This window comes from Rhineura floridana, chromosome 4, assembly GCF_030035675.1.
Source record: "Rhineura floridana isolate rRhiFlo1 chromosome 4, rRhiFlo1.hap2, whole genome shotgun sequence".
Classification (NCBI taxonomy): domain Eukaryota; kingdom Metazoa; phylum Chordata; class Lepidosauria; order Squamata; family Rhineuridae; genus Rhineura; species Rhineura floridana.
Genome location: NC_084483.1, coordinates 49,999,630 through 50,022,301, shown reverse-complemented (window position 1 = coordinate 50,022,301; position 22,672 = coordinate 49,999,630). Strand labels below are relative to the sequence as shown.

Below are 22,672 nucleotides of genomic sequence, written 5' to 3'. Positions count from 1 at the left end.
GCACAGTGGGGAGGAGAGCCTGGCTGGGAGTCCAGAGTTTGTGAGTTCAAATCCCCACTCGTGTCTCCTGGGTATAAAGCTAAAGATCACCCCCATAGTGAGTGGCTCAGGGGTTACATGCCCTGCCACCTGTGCAGCCGTGGGCAAGCTGCATAGTCCCAAGGAGCCCAGTTGCCCTCCAGCTGGCAGTTGCGGACAAGGAAGGGGCTGGCTTGTGCAGCTGTGGCAAGCTGAGCAGGCCCTAGCCAGCTGGGGAGGACTAGCCTCAGAGAGAGGCAATGGTAAACCCCCTCTGAATACCATTTACCATGAAACCCCTATTCATAGGGTAGCCATAAGTTGGGAGGCAGTCCATTTCCATTTTCTGAATAGGAATAGTTTTCCATTGTTTTCCAGGGTACAGTCCAAAGTTTTTGTTATGTTCACAGAAAGAGCTTCCTTTCATGGGAGGAGAGCTCCAGTCACAGAAGGGATTCTGAGCACAGAATAAAAACTTTGGATCAATTCCATAATTACCTAGATTCTGCATTTTTCAAACTGAGTACATTGGCTCAGGAAGAACATATACATTACGCATATCTATAGAACAGAAATGCAAGCCTTATGAAGTATCAATAAAAGTTCTACAATTCTAACCCACCATTAAAAGTACATCATTAGTGAAAATCTACTGTAAACAAGGAAAGATGAGGGGGGAAGGTCCTCAAATGCTTTGCTACCCTTGCTACTGTTTGGGGAAAAAAGAAATTGGCACAACTATTTTCACATGTTCCAAAGGCTTGTATTGCTATACCCTTCTGGGATTTTAGTTGCACATGCATCCAAGCATACCTCTTTCTCACAGTAGCTAATAAAACGCTTTCCATGTGTCTGTCAATTTGAAAAATACTTGTATAACATTTCCTTCTAAATCAATGGCCATGCAAGATTCTTAAAGAGAGTTTTCTTGGTCCAGGTTTAATTAGTTTAAACTTTCTGGCTCCTTGGAGACCACAGCAGATTCCTAATTATATTCCTAAAGCAGCTAACTAAACATGCAACGAACTATGGGAAACGACAACTTGCTATTATAGAGCTAATTGTAGTTTCATGGCAAATCCTAATCTACTTGAATCAATTTAGCCTAGATCCCATCACTTTGTAACTATCTTGAAAGCTACTGGTTTGTCTAAGTAGAATTAAATTACTGTAGAACTAAATCTGCATTTCTTGAGGCAGTTGTAAGTAGCTTGAAATGGCACTGCAAAGAGTAACTAAAACAAGAACTCGTGATCTTGCTGTAACTCCATGGTAACCTTGAGAAAAGTGCTGTCAAATTAGGAATCTCCTTCCAAAGAAAAATAAAGGCAAACTTAAAACTTAAAGACAAATAGATTAGCTCCTATGTTGAATCACCCATGGTTCATGCAACATTTTATGGCCAGCTTCCATTGTGCATATTTTTACTTGCCTCATGCCCCTCGGAGCATGGACCCCTTTTCCCCCTTTTGCTTGCGTTATTCTGTGGAGTAGTATATGCCATGAGGGCACTCAATATATTCATCAACACATTAATCATGCATTTATGATACATTAGTATTCTGAATATTTGTAAAACATATATGTTTTAAATACATTGAAGGGGAAAAAACATATGTTATTGATTAACAGAGCCAATCCACCCCCAATCTGCTACGGTAGATGGAATCTGGATGCGGTTGAGAGGTCCCTCTGCTGGGCTCCATCAGCCTGCGGCATCCACTGTTGTGCAAGTCCCTGCTGTGGCAACTGCAAGCATAGGAAAAAGCTAATTCTGGAAGTATCCCCACCATCAGCCAGTGGAGGTCCCTGAAAAAGGGTATTATGGGGGAAGGAAAGGGGTGGAGCACAGCTGGACAAGGATCTGCTGGATCTTTAGCTGCGATCCTAAGGACCAGTGAGGTGAAATGGTTAGAGTGTTGGATGAGGTCATGGGAGACATGGGTTCAAATCCCCATTCAGCCATGATATTTACTTGGAGACCTTGGGCCAGTCGCTGCCTCTCAGCCTAACCTACTTCACAGGGTTGTTGTGAGGATAAATGGAGAGGGGAGAAACATGTACGCTGCCTTGAACTCTTTGAAGGAAATGTGGGGTATAAAAGCCATAATAAATAATGAAATAGCTGGTTCAGCTACTAGTGAGGAACTCAATCTGAACCTCTCTACTGTACCAGCCTGGAGCTGGCTCAGCAAAAATTGGGGCAAACTAACGCTACCTCCCATAAACACATTCTGTCCTGGCCAGAGTGAGCAGTGGCTGTCCCACTCCATTCAGCCCCACTGCTCCCAAGGAGAAGTTAGAGTTGCTCCTTTAGTTACATATGCTGACACTTTTACGCTATTTTGCTCCCAAGCTTCTACAAGGCACTCAGCCTTGAAGCTCAAGTCCCACACAAATTAGCTCACCCATTGTTTCTCCACCCCCAGCAAGACAGTATTGCAGGAACTGGGCAAGCATGCCATGTAATAAATGCATAGTGCAAGTATGTGGGGGATGGATTACCTATGCACTCCTTGTGTCCCACCAGACAAAGAGAAAGTGTAACCTGGCCCTAAATCTCAGACTCTACCTCACCAGTGTATGCTAAGACATCCTTGATGTTTGGGAATTGACTATCGAAAGGATAATATTACAGAGTAAAAAAGAGCTAGAGAGCAGTATGTGGCTAATTTCTACCCTTTACCTCTTTTATGGAAAGATATCTGAAACATTGTTACTAACAGAGAATGCCATCTTGAACTGAGCTGGTCAATATAGCTCAGTCTTGTGTCTATGCACACTGCCAGTGGCTCTCCAGGGTTTCAGACAGGGAATCTTTCCCAGCCCTACCTGGAGATGCTGGGGATCGACCCTGGGACCTTCTGCGTGCAGAGCACCTGCTCTGTCAATGAAGTACAGCTCTTAGGAGTTCTTGAACATAAAGCTGAACGATGAGAGAAATGGGGAATGATGAGTTTACCTCAAGGTCGTCCTGATCCCAGCACTTGAAAAACGGTTACCGCCCAATCACATAGTGCTCTTTAGTTGAAGTTCAGGATTTTCTATTTGCTAGTCATTCTCAGAAGATTTTTGGGGGAAGAAAATTTTGGAGATTTTCCCCCCTCACTCCTCTGACAAAAAGAAAGCCACTTTTTGAATATTCTTTTTTTTTGTTTGGCAGTGGCTACCTCCCCCACTCCCCTGCCCAGGAATGATACTAGGTCTTGGGCATTGTGGAGAATGCAAAATGGCGGCTAGGCTGCCGTCACAATCACTGCTGCTACCATTTGTAGAGAGGAGAGGGACCCTACAGAAAAATGCAGCAGCAACTGGTTTGGTGGGCCAGAGCCATGGAGCCTCCCTATACCGGCATCAACACACCTTAACTGGGCAACGCTGGGGCATGGCAGAATGGCAGCAAGACTGAGGTTGCATGGATGCACTGGCAGAGCCAATCCAGCACTCTGGCTGATGTATCTGCACAACCCCATCCATGTCACCACCCTGGCCTACCCCAGCACTATCCATCACTGATATTGGGTGGATGGCTCTGCAGCTCTGCCCCATGCTGCTGAGGAAAACAGAAATGGTTGCCCCATGCTACTGAGGAAAAAAGAAACTGTGCTACTGCTAATAGTGCGTCTCACCTTTGGGAAATTCTTGGAGAATTTCTCTTCCCCCCGGAGAAATTTGGTGACATTCCCCCTGCCGTTTCTCCCAGAAATAGCATGGAGAATTACAAGAGGCCATCTGCGCACAGCTCTATTTTCCCCTTTGCACATTATGCAATTCTGTCACTGTGCTGCATTATTAAAAAACAGGACATTTATTTTCCCCACCCTCAGAAAGAGGCTGACACAGCTTAGTTGTTGTCTGCTCTGCATGTTATCTGTTTTATTATTTAAGGCTAACAGCTCTCATAGGGACAGCTTTTGCCCAGACTCTGCTCAAGAAACAGAACGAAGACACTGCCTGCCAAGTTAATCAGTTTCCCCCCCCTTTTCTTGGGTACTGCTTAAGAGAGTCTGTTTTCTTACTTTCCCTCTCCCCCTTTAGACCCATTAGGGACGTTTGCTTGGGTTTCCCATCCCTATATCCATTATCTCTTACGGGTTGGTTGGGTTGGACCAGATCTCATGTGCACAAAACATTGGACTTGTTTGTCATGATTGCCATGGGTTGTATTCAACATAGTGCTAAGGTGAGCAATCCGTCAGTGCAGGGATTTCTCCGTGTGCAATGGAACTTTGTCCCCCTCTCCTCCCCCACCCCGAAATCTGTTCCAGCTTTCCCCCCAATCCTCTGGAGTAGATTTGCGGATGGAGCGAGATGTGTGTGGGGGGAGAGGGGCAGAAGTTGTTCACTTGTGCAGTTATTTGGTTGAATACTGCTCTGTGTTTGTACTGAAGCATTAAACACTTGTAACGTAAGTATAATACTTGAAATGTGGCCCCTGAAGGGCTGTCCTTGAGCTCCTTGGTGGAAAGGTAGGATATAAATGTAACAATAAAATAAACAACTTAAGCAAGGGTGAAGTCTGGTGTCAACAGTCTGATTCTCATCATATGGTTCATCAATAATAAAGTAATATTTATTCAGGTATTCACAGGCAATGGTTGAAAGGTGTCTGCTATTTAAGACTTCAGTCCTAAGCAAACATACAAGGGAATAAGCCCCATTGGACTTGCAGTCACACTGCTAAGTTGCTATGCTTCTTCATTCACTGAAATCCACAACCCATTGGCTTGGTTTGCACATCATGATAAACCAAACTATGGTTGACTGGGACCATGTGAATGTGCTGGTTCCTGGAAAGGAACATGCGCCTGCTTTGCTCCTCCCCAATAGAACCTTGGCTACAGATCATGGTTGACATCCTTGAGCAAGAACAAACCTTGATTACAGATCATGGTTAAGAAGAGGTGAGTTTAACCACAATTCTAGGTTTGGATGACACACTAAGCCAATGCTTGGCTTAGCTGCCATAAGCCAGGGCCAGGGAGGAACAAAGCAGCTGCAATCTCCTCCCTGGAAGCCAACGTCTTTATGTATTGGTGCTAAGCCATGGTTTGCTTAGCACTGTGTGCCCTTTCACACCATATGTACAAAAAGATGTGGGCCTCAAGCGATGTCTGAATGGCTGGAGAACTTTAGGAAATACCTTATATACACAGTCCAAGAAATCTTGATTACCAAAAATATCTGAAAATGGAATGTATGTTCATCTCCCTTTTAAAATGGAAGATTCAGAGCGCATTCCAGAATTATTAAGGTACTTCCATGGCATCCAAGAAGTTGAAATGTTGTATACACATAGCCCAACACATCCTGACTGCTAGACATCTGAAAATGGGCCGTTCTTACCTCTCTTCCTTCAAACTGGGGACCCAAAATATACCTCCAAATGGTTTCAATACTTCTGATTCCACCCTAGCTAGAAAGCTGGAATTTGGAGCACACATATTTTAAGCAGTTGATGAGTAGAACAGTCTGAAATGGGAACATTCTTACATCTCAGGATACTATATTTACTTCATAATAGAGGACAGCATTCCAACACGGTGCAAGTAAAAGCACGTGTGAGAGAAAGCTAGACCTTCTGTTGCATGTTCATATTCTTGAATCAGACAGGGGAGATTTTAATTACATCCAGAAATGTCTGTCTATGCTTGCAGGATGCACACTAGATTTCCTAATGCAGCATGTAACTGAACAAAAATGTCTGTGAAGTTAGTGAGCTAAATGTAGGAATGCTTCAACATGAGGATGCACACATTACTTTGCAGCAGGAATGGGCTGGCTTGTGTGTGGTCTATTTCCCCCCCCCAGAATCCCCATGGCCCACCAATCAATATGTTTTAAAGGGGTGGGGAGCCTTTATGAGCCCTAGGGCTGCATTCACTCTTGGGCAACCATCTTGGGATTGCATGCCAGTGGTGGGTGGGGTCAGAGTAAAAAGAGGGTGTGGCTTTATAAATTCCAGCAGTGCAGAAGTCCAAGGTTTCAACACACACACCCCACTTCTCCCTATCCTGGAAAGTAATATTTTATTTATTTATTTATTTATTAAATTTATATACCGCCCGACTAGCAATAGCTCTCTGGGCGGTGAACATAAAATAGCATAAAAATACAATGAATAACAAAATAATACTAAATAATACAATCAACAATCCAATACAATAAACATTTTTAAAAGTAAATCAGTGTAACTTAAAATGCTTCAGAGAATAGGAAGGTTTTGACCTGGTGCCGGAAGGAGAGCAGAGTCGGCGCCAGGCGTACTTCCTCGGGGAGACTGTTCCATAGTTCAGGGGCCACCACTGAGAAGGCCCTAGATCTTGTCATCACCCTCCGGGCCTCCCTGTGAGTTGGAACCCGGAGGAGGGCCTTCGTAGCAGAACGTAGTGCACGGGCCGGTTCATATCGGAAGAGGCGTTCTGCAAGGTATCGTGGTCCCGCACCGTATAAGGCTTTATAGGTTAATACCAACACTTTGAATCTAGCCCGGAAACATATTGGCAACCAGTGCAAGCGGGCCAGAACAGGTGTTATATGCTCGGACCGCTTGGTCCTTGTCAGCAATCTGGCCGCCGCATTTTGCACTAGTTGTAGCTTCCGAACTGTCTTCAAAGGTAGCCCTACGTAAAGTGCATTACAGTAATCCAAACGTGAGGTTACCAGAGCATGTACCACTGATGTAAGGTCCTCTTTACTCAAATAGGGACGTAGCTGGGCTACCAACCGAAGTTGGTAAAACGCATTCCTAACCACTGAGGCTACTTGAGCCTCAAGTGAGAGGGAAGAGTCTAAAAAGACTCCCAGACTACGAACCCGGTCCTTTAGGGGGAGTGTAACCCCGTCCAGGACAGGGTATATATCCACCATCCGATCAGAGAACCCGTCCACCAACAGCATCTCAGTCTTGTCTGGATTGAGCTTCAGTTTGTTAACTCTCATCCAGTCCATTGTCGCGGCCAGGCAACGGTTCAGCAAATCGACAGCCTCACCTGAAGAAGATGAAAAGGAGAAGTAGAGCTGCGTGTCATCAGCATACTGATGACAACACACTCCAAAACTCCTGATGACCTCTCCCAACGGCTTCATGTAGATATTATGAAGCAAGGGGGACAAAACTGACCCCTGCGGGACCCCATATTGGAGAGCCCGTGGTGTCGAGCAATGTTCCCCAAGCACTACCTTCTGGAGACAACCCGCCAAGTAGGAGCGGAACCACTGCCAAGCAGTACCTCCAACTCCCAAGTCTGCGAGCCTCTCCAGAAGGATACCATGGTCGATGGTATCAAAAGCCGCTTTATCATAGGCTTTATCATAGTCAAAAAGGACACATTACAGCATTTGTCGAGGATGTGGAGCAGGGCCAGTGGGGGTGTGTGTGGACTGGGGAGGAGGTGTGACATGGAGGTGTGTCCAGAGGGCCAGACAGAGAGACTTGGAGGTCCACATATGGCTCCCAGCCCTGAGGTTCCCCATCTCTGTTTTACATGTACATAGCAAGAGTATATGCTCAGGATATAATGATTTTATGATGAATGATTCTCTGACCACATACATAAAAAGTGCTTTGCTGAGCTCTACCTAATCTAGCATTGCCGCTGCTGTCAGTCCCTCTAACCAGAACCACTTCCTAAAAGAACGGAGTTCAGGCTTGTGAAGTAAGCGTCAGGAGGCTTGTGAAGTAAGCCTCTGCTGTGCTCCTTGGAGCATACTCTTTCTCACAGGATGAATGGCTGATGCACCAGGCCTTTGACCAGAGCAGGAGACTTGTTCCCCGGGCTGCCTTATATTAGCCCTTTTTCAGATGTTGTATGAATGCACAGAGGTGGTAGCAGGGTAGCGGGTAGCACAGTGTCCAAGTCAGGGCTGAACTCTTCTTCACAATGTCTAGTAACAGAGCTGTACTAATTAGATGGTATCAGTCTTTCCTTGCAAGGAAAGGAGTGATTGGGAAGCTGTTAATCTATGTGGGGGGCTGTACAGTGGTTACCACTGGACATCATCAGTTACCATTCAATGGTCTGGATCCAGACTTAGGCTACCTGGGAGTAAGTTCCATGTATTGGATTGCAGCCTTAATCATGGTTAGAGTAGACCTATTGAAATCATAGAATCATAGAATTGTAGAGTTGGAAGGGGCCTATAAGGCCATTGAATCCATCCAACCCCCTGCTCGATGTAGGAATCCAACTTAAAGCATACCCAACAGGCGGCTGTCCAGCTGCCTCTTGAATGCCTCCAGTGCTGGAGAGCCCAATACCTCCCTAGGTCATTAGTTCCATTGTTGTACCGCTCTAACAGGAAGTTTTTCCTGATATTCAGTTGAAATTTGGCTTCCTGTACCATGAGCCCATTATTCCGTCTCCTGCACTCTGGGATGATCAAGAAGAGATTCTGGCTTTCATCTGTGTGACCTTTCAAGGACTTAAAGAGTACTATCATATCTCCCTTCTGTCTACTATTCTCAAGGCTAAACATGCCCAGTTTTTTCAGTCTCTCCTCATAGAGCTTTGTTTCCAGTACCCTGATCTTCCTTGTTGCATTCCAGTTTGTCTGCATCCTTCTCAGAGTGTGGTCTCCAGAACTGGACACAGTGCTCAGGATGTTTTTAAAGATGTTTTGTTTTAATATATTTTAATGTCTGTTTTTAGTGTTTTTGTTTGCTGCCCTGGACTCATACTGGGAGGAAGGGTGGGATATACATTTAAAAAATAAATTGTAATAACAATAAGATGAGGCCTAACCAGTGCCTAATAGAAGGCAACTAGTACTTCACCCAATTTGGAAACTGTACTTCTGTTAATGACACCTAAAATATCATTTGCATTTTTTTGTAGCCACATCACAATCAAGAGAACTTAAATCAATAATCTTAAAAGTCCCATTGATTTCTGTGGATCTGCTCTAACCATGATTAAGCCTGGATCCAACCCAACAACACTACCCATTTTCATTTCAGGGAAAATGCGCCTAAACCTATCTTGCGTTATATTTGATCAGTTAGAAGTGACTATGTTGCGATGTCCCCTTCTCAATGGCTTGCTTTTTTAAAAAAGCACTCTTCTTTACTTCTGTATATCTTTGAATACATTTCACTTGTAAGAAAGACTTGATCTTCCTACTTCCTTGTTGTTATTGTTGGTAGATAAATCAGTTGCCCAAGTAAGGTGCTAGAGAATGAAGCATAAATCAGTTGCCCAAGTAAGGTGCTAGAGAATGAAGTAATCTCTGGATTTTTGCTAGCAGATGAAAGCTAAAATTTCTGTCTACCATTTAAAAAACCTAGACTAGGGAACAGAATTAAAATGTTAGGAACGTTTTCATTTTCTCTTGCTTTTTCCTGTTTCTTTTTCCTTCCCTTACCCCTTCCGAATCATTATTGTTTGAAATTTGCCGAATATTATCATGTGTTTACAATGTGCAACATATGGAAACTGATAAACTAATAACGAGAGTGATATAAATGATGGTGGAAGGCTCTGCAGAATTTAGCTATGGGGACATGAACATCTGTGTCCAGCTGTGCAGCTATTTCTGACTTATATGGATAAACCCAGGTTGGGCAGAGATGGTAATTATTTTTGTTGCTGATGGGAAGATCAAAGGTTACTCTCAGGAAGTAAGGAGGCTTGGTATCTAATGAAAAGATTTATATAGTACATAATTTAGTGTATGGTTTGCACATTAACCTAGCACTAATGCATGTAGACGACAGCAGAAATGTAAACACCTCAATTATAATTGATGAAAAGCAAGTTAATCTGTTAGTCTTGACTCTCTCAAGAATCCCCAGCAGCTGCTACAGTTCTGTATCACACTTTTGGATAGACTGGTTATTCAGAGGATTTCTGCCTGGCTTCATCAGTGAACTAAAATCACTTCCTTCTTTTTAAACATAAAACATTTGCATTTCAAAAATAGCAATCAGCAGCAGAAGGGACAACAGAGTAAAGATTTCTTCTCTGAAATAGTTGAAGACAGAGAGCGGTGATATGTAGAGATCATTTATAAATTGCTTTTCATAATTAAGTGTACTATGACCTCATGGTCAGTAGATGAGAGGTAATGTTTACTTCTCCACAGTTTCCTGATGCCAGGCCAGGATTCCATGAAATGACTTCCTCATATTTCCAGATCCTTAGTTAGTCTCACATATACAAATTAGGGTTTTTTGGTCATTGTTAAAGGTGCTTCAGTATAAGATTTTTAATTTTTTTAATTTACTGCTTCTCGGCCTTTTGACTAAGATCAAGCATTTTTGAAAAAAGGTTGTGTTAGCCACACAGAAATAAGTGCTGCATGAAAGAGGAATTGTTACAACATCCCTGAAAATATTACCATTCCACCACCCCCATAACAAATATGATGATAACAAGAGAGAATGTAGTTGCTCAGGACTGAGAACAAGTACTGTTGTTGTTGTTTTTTAAAAAAATAGGGCTGCCAAGGTTGTTGTGATTATTGTTGTTATCTGCAAAAACAAGAATAAAAAAAGATGGATCTAGATGTGCTCTTCTGTTCAGGGAAGGTCTTCTGTTTGTGGAAGAAAGTAACATCTAGTGAAGTCTCCCCATTTGAGGAAGGGAGGAAATGATATCAGCCAATATATCATTTGGCAAATATCATTCCCCCGCCCCCTTTCCTCTAGTGGAAAGGCCCTAGGTAGGGCATCTGCTCTGCATACAGAAGGCTCCATGTTCAGTCCCCAGCATCTCCAGGTGGGGTTGGAAGAGACCCCTGCATGAAACTCTGGAGAGCCACTGCCAGTCAGTGTGGACAGCACTGAGCTAGATGAACCAATGGTCTGACTTGGTAAAGGTAGCTTCCTATGCTGTTATATTCCCGTGCAGCCTGCAGCATCATATCTTTGGGGGGGAGCATAGAGGCAACTATGAATTCACAAGAACTATAAATCAGGTGAGGGTAACCTTTGGCCCTCCCGATGTTGCTGAACTACAGTTCCCATAATCTCTGGCCCAGTAATGTAGTGGCAAATTTAGAAGTCCAGGGTCCCTTCATGAGTCACCAGGATCAGCCTCACCGGCCAAATTTGACAGAAGACTGGGAGCACCCACCTGTTAATCACATGACATCATTATCCAACCCACTTATTCAAACCCCTTGCAGGGAGTTCCCAAGCCACAACATCCTGCTGGCAACCAGGTGCTTCGATATCGCTGCACATGGGGCACTGCTAGCCTGTGCTCAGCGCTTCCCAAAGCACCAAACATAGAGCTAGCAAAGTGGTTGTTTCTCCCCTCCCCGGGGGGGGGGGCAAAGAAGCTGGTATTTTACAGGCATTGCTGCCTGCAAGAAAGGTCCCTCTCACAGCTGATCTGCAAAAAGCAGGTTTCTTCCCCCTGTGTTTTGCATATCACCTGAGAGAAGGGCTTCTCTCTTGCACATTATGCCTATAAAGTACAAGGGGCATTGCTCGACAAATGTTTCTCCTTGCACAGACTCACTGCAGCCAAAATGGAGGGTGTGCAGGGAGAGAAAGAGGGCTAAGAAGAGCAGGTGGAGAGTGAGGTGAGGTGGCATTTCCTCACAAAGAAGGGGGCAAACGAAGGCTGAAGAAAGGGAGAAGGAAGGCTGCCTGTAAAATACATGGGAAATTGCTTGTAAAGCAGTTTTTTCCTTGATTGTGCTTTTCACAGAATGTCTGTGAGAAAGTGGAGGGGGGAGGAGAGCGAGCTAGCCCCACAGAGGGTGAGGGAAGACAGAAAAAGCAAAGGGCTAAGAAGAATGAGGCTGCCTGTATTTTACAAGGGGAAGAAACCTGCTTTTTGTAGATCAGCTGTGAGAAGGAGTTCTGTCTCACACAGTGATGTCTGTAAAATACCCCCACTCTTCTTAGCCCTTTTTCTCTCCCCCACCCTCCACTTTCACCTAGACAATCTGCAAAAAGCACTATCAAGGGAGAAAAAATGCTTTACAAGCAATGCACCTTGTATTTTACAAGCAGCCTTCCTTCCTTCAGCCTTCTTTCCTTTGTTCCTCTTTTCTATGAGAAAATGTTGCTTTGCCTCACTCTTAGCCCCATCCTCCCTTCCCCCAGTGTGGCTGCCTTCACCTACCCTCCGCGTTGACTGCTATGGGTCTGCGTGGGACTGTTTGAAAGCCCTTCATTTTAGTAAGATTCTGAGGCAAACCCCATCTTAAATCAGGCGTGGCCATCCCTTCTCTTCTCATTAAACTTCCCTCTCTCAACTCCTGCTGACTCTCTCCCTCCTCGTGTCTCTCTCCTCCCTACAACAATCGATGGTGGAGCCAATTTGCATGCAAGGAGATTCATACAGACTGCTGATCAGCTGTAGTGACTCCTGCTAGATTCTCCGGCATACACTTGGCATGGTATTCGGTAATTCCTGTGGCTTGGCTTGATTGGCTGTAGAGACCAACTTAGGGACTCCAGGAGGAGGGGCTAGCTGCAAAAAAAGTAACAGGGCTGCTTCCTGGAGCGTCTTCCCAGGAAAACATACCTGCTCTGGCCATTGGCCATGCTTGCTGGGGCTGATGGGAGTTATAGGTCAGCAATGTCTGGAGGACCAAAAGTTCCTCACTCCTGCCCAAACACTCATTTCAACAATACTGTTTGCATCTGGCACATTTTGTATTGTTTTTAATTGTTTTTTTTAAAGTTATACACCCACTTTGATATTTTATAATATGGTGGCATAGAAATACTTTTATATAAATAAATATATAACTGGTAGAGAGGGAGGGGACCCTGGGACAGTACCACAAAGGGTCTATCCAGTGTATCCACCAGGTGGGACATGAAGCAAGACCCTCCACCAATTCTTGAAGTGTGATGGTAGATTTACATAGGGCATCAAATCATTTCAAGGTCATTAAAGGTCAAAACCATCACCTTGAAAGTAGCCCAGAACAAAGTGGGAGCCAATGAAATTGGCACAGTACTGGTGTGACATGATCTGAAATCTGCCCTTCTGACAGGACTTTGCCCTAAGCATAACTCATTCCCTTCCATATGTACAGATCACATGCCATGCTTGCAGGAGTGCTTTCCCATAGGGGAAATGGGTCCCTTTAAGTAACTCTCCCTCTCCTCCCCAGTCAGGCATGTTACAACAGTACCTACCTATGAGACAACTCTTACTATTCTCCTGAGCTTTTCTTTTTATGAAAACTAATGGGTTTCACATATTCTGTATTGTTTGCAGGAAAAAGAGAAATGCATGGAAGCATGAATATTACGTTCACAGCTCATTTGTTTTAGAAACACCCACCTTGAATATCCTCTTTCTTTAAAAGAGTGCCACTGAGTTTATTAATGAGCACGTGATTGCCAAGTGAAAATTTAGAGCTCAGTTATGTGCTCAGGCTAGGGAAGATGCAAAGGTTGTCTGTCAAAAATACTCTCCTTGATCACCTGTGCTTGAGTCTACATTTAGTATTTCTTTACATGATACAAAAGCGCAAGCAATCCATTCTGTGTGGTGTTTGTTCACTTTCCAAAATGACAGGAAGATTTCCTAGCCTGTTTCTTTCTTCTTAACTCTGGACTAATTCTTTTAACAGAATGAGCAATGGAGAAAAGACCTGGGAAGCGCTCTCTCTTTTCCCTTCCTCACAGAGATGTGCTTCACTGTGGGTTTTTGTCCTGTGTGTGATGTGTCAGACCGTTACTATTTCTTGGTCTGTGGCAGTTCACTTTTTGTTAAATTGAGGTGGGGGGTGTCCAGGCCCAGAACAGTGACAAAAAATCAAGTAATTACTTTTATCGTGCCTAACAGTGGTCTAATTAACCTCACATAGGCAATGTTGTTACATTTTTATATTTTACGTTCTTTACAGTCATGCTGGTGTTATCTCCATATGTTTCCTGATTGTTTTTATTCACAAATTGATGAGCCAGGCAGTTTACCCACCAAGTAGCCATCTGTCCTCTGGGTCAGCCTTTCCCAACCTTCAGGTCCTCAGATTTTGATGGACTACAGTTCCCATAATTTCTGACCATTGGCCATGCTGGCTGGGGCTGATGGGAGTTGTAGTCCAGCAACATCTGGGGACCCAAAGATGGCAACAGGCTGCTTCTGGGTTATTGTCTGTCTGGGACATGAACGATGAAAGGATAGGACACAGGGTTTTTTTTATCCTTTTTTCCGCAAATAAATGAGGCTTGCAGCTGAACAGAATTTTGGTGATGAAACTGAATGCAATCATCTCACACTGTGCCCATGTCTGGGGTTCAAATCACCATTCAAATCGTTCATGAACCTCACTTGTGTTCATGACTTCAAGCCTTGGAATGTTTGTTGACCTTACTCTTAGACTGTGGAGTTAATTCTTCACACTGTGACTATGTGAGTGCACAGAGTCACTCATCATGCATCGTTCTCACAACAATCCTGCAAGGTAGCTTGCCATGCTTTAATTCACACAGTCACACGTTAAGCATCATGGATGCATGCACATTTCTGCTGTGTATCAAAGACCCTAGTTCCTTTACCAAACACTAGTTATTATTGGTAAAATAGGTGTTTCTAAAAAATAGAAGAATCGTGAACCAAAACTTGGTCATGCTAGATGCACCAGCAGTACAATGAATATTTCATTTACTTTTTTGTTTCCATTCCCCCCCACATACACACCTTAGTCAGTGTGCTCAAGCTTTTTGCTTCAAACAGCAGACTTTTAAAAAAAATCCCTCCCTTTCTCCCAGAAGGAGCCCAGTGTTGCAAACAAAAACACTAAAAACACTCTAAAATGTCTTAGAAAGAAAGCATCTTTAAAAATATGTCAAAACTAAACATATTTTTAAAATCTTTATTTAAAAAAAAAAATCTAAAAAAGTAATTCCAACACAGACTGGGATAAGGTCTCTACTTAAAAGGCTTGTTGAAGGAGGAAGGTCTACAGTAGACACCAAAAAGATAACAGGGATGGCACCTGTCTAATATTTAAGGGGAGGGCATTCCAAAAGGTAGGTACCACAACACTAAAGATCCATTTCCTTTGTTGTGCAGAATGGACCTCCTGATAAGATGGTATCTGCAGGAGTCCCTCACCTGTAGAGTGCAGTGATCAGTTGGGTATATAAAGGGTAAGACAATATTTTAAACAACTTTAATTGCAAAGCAAATGTGTGATCCTATCTAATGAATGGATTAGCATAACACAAAATAAATAACAATGTAGAAATTAATGTTAGTGGAATAAAGCTATCGTAATAAATGGTCTTGGTTTATTAATGATGTCGTAAAGCCCATCAGCACGTAAAAGAAAAATCAGTTTCAGCAAAAGCCACTAGCATTCACAAAATGGACATCCAATCTTTAAGGAGTTCAACCGTGGGAACAATGGCAGAATTTGCACCCACTTCTGAATACAATGGATTTCTCCCTCATCTCTAGTCTCACAGTGCAAATTCCTTGGCTGGCAGCTGGAGCAAGTGAGCATCCATTTATTGTGCTTTGAGACATCTAACTAGCTATTGTGTATTCTGGCAATGGCACTGTCTACTTTTGCTACCAGATCTTTGTTTTATTGGAAATGGGATTGAACCTGGGATCTTCTGCTTCTAAAAGATGTCCTCTACCACTGAGCTATGTCTCCAGTCCATGGAACACTTTGGATTGAGTAGAAGGTGCACTCCAGAGAATGTTTTATTAGAGTATGGATGGGCAAACGTTTTGCTCTTGGGGGCCATATGCCAGCCGTGTGTGGATGCTGGGAGCCACATGCCAGTGGGTGTGGCTAGCAGTGGGTGTGGTCTGGGCTAATGTTGGGCCGGGCCATTAAACACACACTCTCATCACATACACACACACACACACATTTAGGCTGTATAGCAATCAATGGAGGGAAAGAAGATTAAAGCCTGCACTCCCCTGTAATCCTGATGTTCAAATGACTGTCTTTGTGCTACTATTAGCAGTGTGAGGGCAATAATTTGGGCTACATCTGGATCACTGGGGTCCACTTCCCTGCAATCCCACTGCAACCAACACCATTGATTGCTAGCTGATCTTTTCAATGCTGCAATTGCTGAGAAGTGGAGGTTTTAACCTTGTCCTCCCGGCTATCCTGATGCAGTCTTACATTGCTGACCCCCACTGCTTAGTCAGTTATTTTTTTCCTTGGAAACAGTCAGTTACTTTTTCCTTGCTGCCTAGCTGATGGCTGATCAGCTGGGAAGTGGGGGGAAGTAGACGGGGTCCCTTGGGTCTTTGTGGGCACACTAGGGATGGGAAGATCTGTCAGTTTCAGTTCTCTACATTTCTAATTTTTTCAGTCTTAAATTCAGTTCTCCACATTTCAGTAGCAATTTGCAGGTTTTTTTAAATCATGAAAATTATCCAGCATTTTAGTGTGAATTTCTCCTAATAAACACATATTTGTAGGCAGTTTTAACTAATGTACACATTTTTGCAAGCCATTGCTCATCATATTTTTGCATGTCATTTTGACTCATATACTCATGTTTATGCACACTTTCCCCTAATGTATGCATTTTTGTAAACATTTTTTGGTTGGCAAACTGCATTGCAAAATTTGAGTAACTGCAAATTTTGAAGGATGGCTATCCTTGTTTTGGAAAGTGCGAATTTGACAGATTTGGCTTGAAATTTGGCTTGTGAACTGAGTAGAAATTCTCGCCTGTACCTAGGCCACACAGAAAAAAGCTGAGGACTGCATGTAGCCTGTGGGCTGTCCGCATGTGTGTGAGGGGAAACCACTGAAAGAGAAACTGGATTTGGGGCAGGAAATATCAGTACAGAAGATGCTCTGCTGGGTGCATTCACTGGTGCAGATGGAAGTGATGGAGGAAATCCTCTTGAGGAAAAGAGTTGGGCCAGAGCAAAAGCAAGGAGAGGACTAGGTATAGCACAGGGGCCCATCCAGCTCCCCCATGTAACTTTGATCTCTGTTGATCTTCCACACCTTGCACCTTAATACTTGCCTATACATTGCAGTTCCTATTTTTGCTCTCATTTATCTCTACCTGGCAGAGGGAATATGGCTCATTGTTAGAGCAGATGTTTTGCCCCACAAGGTCCTTGGGAAAGTCTCACCTGAAACCCCGAAGAATCACGGCCAGGAAATGTAGATGGCACTGAGCTAGATGGACCAATGATCTGACTCAAGGCAGCTTTTGATATTCCTTTCTAGCTGGCCAATAAGCACCATGGATGGGGCACGTGCTTCCTAAGAGAGACTGTCTCCTTTTCACATTGCTAATCTCCTGCTGAAGCGGGAAGCAGCGGGTATGAACAAAGCCTAATAAGAAAGTCACTGTCCCGCTTCCTTCACAAGAACAAAACAGATAGTTCATGTGTGCATCATAAATTCCAGACTGCTTGAATTTATCATTCTGTTGTCATTTTTATATATTGTCTAGAGGGGAGTCCAGAAAAATAGACAATTGTGCTAATCAGTAAAGCTGCTCCAAACTGTTCACCAGCATTGAGGGAAAGGTAGTCAATACGACACGAAACTTGCACTCTCTGCTTCATAATCACAGTTATCAGCATTGTATCCTGTGGTGGATGAACTGTTCAGATGGGAATCATGATCCAGTGATTTCATACAGAAGCCCACATCTTCACACTGAGCTCCTACACTTTCAAGACCTAATTCTCCTGTGCAACACGGTATGATCATGAATAAGGACCCTCCACTGAAGCAAACAGACCAGTGATGTAAGAGATCAGTGTGGCATCAGAACAGGTACTGGTGTTTAAACATGGATATTTCGGAATTGTGCCCAAGCAGCCGAAAATGTGAAAATAATCATCTGGCTTAAATATGTCTGATTCTTATACTCCTTTCACTGCATGGATTTTAAGTGATGCAGACACACCACCAAGCGAAGAATCAAATTCATCTAGCAACAAAGTTTATTTTTCTATTCCTCTAAGCTATGTGAAAACTTCAAGTCTTGACATATTTTCCCCCATGCAGCTGTCAGGGGTCTGTTAATGAAGACTATCATTATTCAGGAATGTTTATGGTCATTGGCCTTTAAGCTGGGTTCATCAAAGGGCAGTACATGGATGGTGGTTTAAACACACACACGCACGGACACACACGCACACTTTTATAACTGAGACATTCCTGTATTTTATTGATTTACTTTGGCTATTCCCTAATTTCTATACTGAGGGTGCCAAGTAGCCAAAAGTAAGACATGTCTACATTTCACGCATTTATCTTTAAACTTTAATTCTGTTGACTTTGGTAGCACCTAGGTGCATTTAATTTGCTGCGGATTGCACCCACATAAATAGCATGCTGGAAACCAGATGATGTCTCTCATACGAGCAGAACTCAGGGTCAGTCAGGTAAGTTGACCAGCTGTAGGTTCAGGAGAGCCATAACCAAGAACTTCTTCCCCAAGGACCTAAATAACTGATGACTGAAACATGTGATTGATTAATTAATTAAGTCCACTAACTTAGAAACTTTCTTTTAAACATTCACATTGTTGATCTGTACACTCATTGCATTCCCCCCTTTCTGGCAGAAATGGCAGTCCAATGTGGGGTTGCATGTAAGTAGACTATCAATTATTAAGAAAATTCATGGCAAGCTCCTTGCCCCAAAAACTAAAACAATTTTCCATGCCTTTAAGATAAATCTGTGGCCCCAGCATGACTGAGGACCTATAGCAAGAGCAAGGGCCCTTACACTTCTTCGTTTTGCATGCCCTTCCTTCTTTCCCGAATGATAAATGGGCACACAATCAAACAGTCCTAGGGTTAGATATGCGGATGAGACGTTGACCTTGCAGAAACGACTGAAACCATGGAACCTATGACAAAATGGTAAAAATTACAGTTGTCTCTATTTTGAGAGAAAACAACTCCCCCCCTCCTTTTTACCCTCATGACTGTGAAGAAACCTTTGACAAACACAGCCTCCGTTTATGTTTTAATGCATGCTCAGAGAGAGTATCTTGGATTGCAAAGAAAACAAATGTGTGGTTTTATATGAGGCACAGCTCCGATGTTTTATGAGTGTGATAAGAAAGAGGCAATTGTAATTCTTTGGGCATGAAATGAGGGAAGGGAATTATAGGCTAAATAGGAGGACTGGGGAGCTCACAGAAGGCAAAGGAGACATGTTTAAATAATCATACTGAAAGGCTTTGCAGTACACAGGGAGGAAGGAATAAGCTTAGGACCCCGAACATGTTTGCCAACGACAAATCTGACACTGTGTTGAATGAAGAACTTTCTTCTATTTCGCATGAGAGAGCTGCTGCAACCTTAAATGTAGAGTGTAGCTTGCTTGAGAATTGCCTATAGAGCAAGTTCTGTGGGGCTGGCCAACTTAGGATGCCTCTTCTAACAACAGGTAAGAGCCATTCTGTGCTGCCTAGCCCCATCTCGCTTGCCTCAGTGGACGCTGGCCCATGAGGGTCAATGGGACACTGCTCCACCCACCTAAGCCTGCCCTCAGCTACCTGTCTGCCTTCTTGCGTACACCCAGGCCAGGGGGGTGGCCTGGCTGTCACCTCCCTCCTCCTTAGTTTCAGTTAAGCCCTTGTAGAACACAGCAGGGAGGAGGATAGGGGCAAACTAGAATCAGTTGGCTCCACCTGTCATTGGCTCTAGCTCCACATGCTGTGGGCCTTCCTGATGTTCATCTCACCAGTCCCAGTGGGCGCCAGCCGCCACTGCTTCATAGGCAACCCATAACCTCATCTTGCAGAATCGTTACAAAAGAAATAAAATATTTCATCTCTATATAATTTCAGTATATCATGCCCCCAGATACAAAAAGTCAATTGTCATTTAAGAAGCATTATATAACTTACTTGTCCTTGATTACTGCAATTATCTTTTAATGTCAAACAACAGGAGTGAAAATAATATACAAGTTTGAACATTGTCTTGGAATGTTACATGCCAATAATAACCAAGCAAACCCCATTTTTCAAGAAGTATGTTTGGTGCATGTTATTTAATATCTCTTTTTATGATATGTAAGTTATATCAACAAGGCTATATCCCATTTGATTTTGTTCCATTGTAAGGTGTCATCTGGTTTATCAGATTTCCAGTTTTTCCTAATAATGGGGCAGGAACAGAAATTGATGGATTTCCACTCCTGGTCAGTTGGCAACTCTAGCTTTTTGAGAATGGCACTTAAAAAAACAATCACTGGGCATAGTTATTACATCTGAAGAAATCCTGCTGGGCTTAGCCAATTATTGACAGGCTTTGTCAGGCTTCAGGCTTACGTTATCTTCAGAAGCAGCTATGAGTGTCCCATTTAAAAGGGAGACCACAATGGCAGCGCTGTCAGACTCTAAAAAGGGCACTGTTAGAGAGCCAACTCTAATTCAGGGGTATTAATTAGCTGAAATGGAAAATGAAGGAAAATTAGTTCAAGTTCAGTGATTGCTTGTTACAATTTGTAAAAGAGCTCTCCTGCCATGGAGATATGTAAAATAATGCCATGCTAAAAGTTTTGTGGGAAACAAAGGTTCTCAGTGAGCTAATTTTACTTTTGTGACAAAGCTCGGTTCAGACTACTCTTGTTAGGTCCCCACCCACGTTCTTTTCCTTCATCACCTCAGATTGAGGGATAGAGAGGGTTACAATTACCTTTCTTTGTTTCACTTCTTAGATCCCTTTATCCCTCCGAAGCGAAGCACTTCCGTGCATTGTGTACAGGAGACTTGACTTTAAAGCAAGCCTTTGTGTTCCTCCTTTCGTGGTTATTATTTGCTTCCTCATTGTTGTGAGTTTGATAAGCCCTCGATGGAACTTTTCTCCTCCTAGCAAATCAACACAGCTGAAGAAGAAACAAACAAACCCACAAACACAGGCATTGCCCCGAACTGTCATTGCTTCTTTGACTTTATATTTATTCATTTTATTTATTTATTATTTGATTTATATCACTCCCTTTTTCCCAGCAGGAGCCCAGGGCTGCAAATATTACAGACAACTAGTACTGATGACACAGGAAAAGGGTGGTGGCTAGGGATGAAAAGATCAGTCAATTTTGGTTCTTTCCATTTCTCATTTTGTCCAGTCTTAAACTCAGTCCTCTTTTTTTAAAACAAACAAACCATGAAAATCTCCAGCATTTTAGTGTGAATTTCTCCTAATAAATACATTTTGTAGGCGGTTTTGACTAATGTAAAAATTTTTGCAAGCAATTTTTCATCATATAATGCATGTTTACATATTATTTTTGCACACATATTCGTTTTTATGCACACTTTCCGCTCGCATATGCATTTTTGCAACCATAGTTTGATCAGCAAACTGCATTGCAAAATTTAAGTAAGTGCTCATTTTGAAGGAGGGCTGTGTTCTCGTATTGTTTCGGAAAGTACAACTTTTGACAGATTGAAATGCAAACTGAATCTAATTTCTTGCCCATCCCTAGTGATGGCTCATTTTGACCTGAGAATATATACCTGTGCTATAATATTCTCATTTATTTATTTAAAAGCATTTATAAACAGCTTAATATTTTAAAACTCTCCAAGCAGTGTACAATTAAAAAGAACATTCAAATACAGATTAAAACCAATAAAAGCAATAACAAAGTGTGTACAGAACAGATAAAACAGAAATTTGAGGATTCAAACACATACAACAGGGACTAGTCTTATGGGTCAGGGAAAGCTTGCTCATGTGTGGTGGATCCAGGGGGCATCCATACTCACATGGTTTACCTTCCAATCTGTCTTCGGAGTCAGGAATCAGGCAGAGACACCAAGGTCTTAACAGAACAATAATGTTTATTTCAGGCCTAGGGAACCTCAGGCCCAGGGGTCAAATGTAGCCCTTCTATCTGGCCCCTCTGCTGAGCCCTTGGGACTCTTCTCAGGCCACACTCTTACCTCTGCACCCTTGGTGCCCTGCTTTTTGGTGTTCTGCTAATATGGCGCCAGTGGGGCAATCAGCTGGAGTGGGGGCTGGAGCTCCCCATGCTTCAGCTGATCTCGCTGGAGGAGGGGAAGATCAGCTGTAGTGCACTACAGCTGATCTTCCCCTCCTCCAGCACGATCAGCTGGAGCACAGAGGTTTGATTGCGCTGGAAGAGATCAGCTGTAGCGTGCTACAGCTGATCTTTCCCTCGTCCAGCAAGATTAGCTGGAGCATGGGGAGTTCCAGCCCCCGCTCCAGCTGATCGCCCCACTGGCACCATATTAGTGGAACACCGAAAAGTGGGGCACTGAGAAGCAGGGCCCTACTGTAGTCCAAACAAGAGATCACTAGAGCATGGATTACTGAGGCCAAGCTGTTTTGGTGAATTACTGCCATAGCTAGAGTTGGGCATAGAGTTTCCAGGTCTCTGGTTTTCACCTGGAGACTCCAGATTTTTGGGGTCCTCACCAGGTTTCTGGGTGAGTCATCTTAATCTCTGGACTCTCGGCATTCATTTTCTTAAAATATTAAGTTTCTGTGTGGTCTGGTTCAAGAGATATACACCCAAATGTCAGCTGCTCCCCTGCAACTTCTGTTAAATGAGCTGTAGCTGGCTATTCTAACTCCACCCTTTCAGGTTTGTAGCTAATAAGTGAAGTCAGAATTGTGATTGACAAGGGATTTGTTGACCTTCAGGCAGTACCTAGACCCCATTGGAAGTCCAGAAAACTTTTGTTTTTTCCTGCTTATCTGAAAACTTATAAATTGAGTAGATATGTATCTTTCAGTCT

The 22,672-nt window shown here is 43.2% G+C and overlaps 1 long non-coding RNA gene across 2 annotated transcripts; it reads right to left on the bottom strand.

Annotated features, from left to right (window-relative positions):
- Positions 1-18,533: 18,533 nt before the first annotated feature.
- On the bottom strand, positions 18,534-21,835 carry LOC133384331 (uncharacterized). 2 transcript variants are annotated; one of them, XR_009762508.1, is made up of 3 exons: positions 21,677-21,835; positions 20,601-20,790; positions 18,534-18,799 (listed from the first exon to the last, which is right to left on the bottom strand). It is a non-coding gene; the product is annotated as an uncharacterized LOC133384331 (long non-coding RNA). The 2 variants fall into 2 exon arrangements; XR_009762507.1 differs by having other exon boundaries at positions 20,601-20,773.
- Positions 21,836-22,672: the final 837 nt, after the last annotated feature.